Source organism: Sphaeramia orbicularis, chromosome 22, assembly GCF_902148855.1.
Source record: "Sphaeramia orbicularis chromosome 22, fSphaOr1.1, whole genome shotgun sequence".
In the NCBI taxonomy this organism is placed as follows: domain Eukaryota; kingdom Metazoa; phylum Chordata; class Actinopteri; order Kurtiformes; family Apogonidae; genus Sphaeramia; species Sphaeramia orbicularis.
The window spans coordinates 48019203-48021894 of NC_043978.1; positions in this window are offsets into that span (position 1 = coordinate 48019203).

Here is a 2692-nt window from a genome sequence, read left to right on the forward strand (position 1 = left end):
CACAATTTCACTTCATCCTTCAGTTCGTTCCATAGCTTGACACCAATAACTGAAACACTGTGATATTTAACGTTTGTTCTTACTTTACATTTTTCAAACACAAACATCCCTCTTAAATTATAATGTCCTTCTCTTAATTTAAAAATTTTCTGAATACAAAAAGGAAGGTTTTTACTTTAACGCGAAACATAAATTCCATTGTTTTTAAATATACAATATCGAAAAATTTTAGTAAACCAGATTCTACAAAAAGTGGATTACTTGATTGGAGATAACCAGCTTTGTTTATGACTCTAATAGCTTTTTTTTGGAGTTTAATTATCGGGTCTAAATTAGTTTTATACACATTGCCCCATATTTCCACACAGTATGACATATATGGCATTACAAGTGAACAATACAATATATGCAAACATTTTTGCTTAACAAGTCTCGAGTTTTATAAAGAATCGCAACAACCTTGGACATTTTGCGTTTGATATATTCTATTTGTGGTTTCCAACAGAGTTTATGGTCAATAATCACTCCCAAAAATTTTGTTTCATACACCCTTTCAATTTCAATTTCATTAATTTTCAGTTTTATATCATAATTTCCCCTAGCACCACCAAAAACCATAAATTTTTTTTATCTTCATTAAGTGACAACTTATTTACGTCAAACCATTTTTTTTAACTTGACCAATTCCTTTTCCACGTTTCTAATATTTGTTTCATATTTGCTCCCGAATAAAGCAAATTAGTATCATCTGCAAATATTGTAAATTTTAACTCACTAGATGCCAAAAATATCATTTAAATAAAGTATAAATAACTTGGGTCCCAGAACTGAACCTTGTGGGACCCACATGTTACTTTTCTAAGTTGTGAATTTGTATTTCCAATTGATACATACTGAGATCTATTATGTAAATAACTTTTAACCAGTTTTGTGCCACACCTCTTATACCATACATTTCACATTTCCGGAGTAATATTGAGTGATCAATTGTGTCAAATGCATGACTTATGCATGAAAGGGTTAAAGCATTTTAGTAAATACAAATTCCGGGCTTACAGTGTACACTCCTAGCTGTGTACTGCTGGGGTAACTTCCCTCCTTACATATTTAGAGATTAATTCAATATGCCACTTTAATAAAGTCCTCACCCTCATGAGTCGGATGGTGTAAAACACTGTGATTTATTTGCCACTTCGCTTACCGCCAACATTTAATAGCTTGTGGGTTAATTGTTAAGGCGTACCAAGGGTCCCTGGAAAAGGATCAATCATACCCAGCTGTAATAATGACTTTCTAATGGTTCATTGAGACTGCCTTCCTGCCCTGCAGATTCCGCCTTTATTCACACATCATGGCCGACTGCAGGGGGATATTTTTATGTTCTCCAAATGAAGGGCATATCCATTTCTGCAGCTCAGAGCTGTTTAATAAATCAGAAAATTTTACATGTAGGGCCCCGGATTGTAGAATTCCTCAAGTTGGATACACTCGGAGGCAAGTGGGTAGAGAGTTTGACATGGGGGGGGCGGTGGGGGCATCTGCTGCATGGTTATGTGTGTTTTCCATGTATTATTAATGGTCGGGGGTTCTGGTTTGTTATTCATGGGAAGTGAACCTTGAGGAGTTGTGCAGAGAGCAAGTATAGAAGGGAAACTGGGAATGATAGTATAAAGCAGCCGAGAACATTTGTAAAATCAGCCATCCAAGGACAGCTTGTAACTTAATACTCTCAAGAGATTTGTAAAGGTTATTATGAGAGGATTGCGAAGTTTCTGATATATCATTTGGAGGGGACGCGGCGTTCCCTTCTGAGTTTTTATGTCGGGTATGATTGTATTTTGTTGTGATTTGCCAGATACGGTCCAGATCTGCCATTGTGTTCAAAGCGATTATCCCCAAGTCTCTGTAAGAAATGGGATTTTTATTTATGATCATATCAAGTTCATATTTAGCTTTATGAGCGTTATGTGATAGGTTTTGGCTACTAACGGCTCGGCTCAAGCTTTTCCATTATCGGGATATATTTTCTAGCCACTCTTGGGTCAGATTTGTATTAATTCGGAGTATTCTGAGGGTCACGGGGCGTTAGAGGCATACATACTGTGTAACATGTGTAAGTGCTGTGAATAAATAAACGTTAACAGACAGACGTTGTTTTGTTTGATTGTTGAGTGTTCTTAAGAGGGAAAATAAGGGTGAATCACATTGTTTTTGCTTGTAAATGGATACTGTATGTCTGTTTGGAACGGGAGGACCCCAGGAAGAGTAGTTGATGTCCTGCATCAGCTAATGGGAATCCTCATAATAAATAAATAAAGAAATCATACATCAGGGGTGTCAAACTCATTTTGTTTCAGGGGCCATATTAGCCCAATTTGATCTCAAGCGGGCCAGACCAGTAAAATAATGACTTAATAACTTATAAATAATGACAAATCCAAGTTTTCATGTGTTTTAGTACAAAAAAACCCCCAATTAAATTCTGAAAATATTTACATTTTGCAAAAAAGATGTGAATAACCTGAAAAAATTGAAATTTCATTTGAAAAATTAGTGCAATTTTAACATTATGCTGCGACTTATTATTTATACATGTACATTTACACAGTGTTCCATAAACATTTGGTAACAGACAGAATATTGTTAATATTTGGAGTTTGGAACTAAATTTGAATAATTTCTACAATATTCC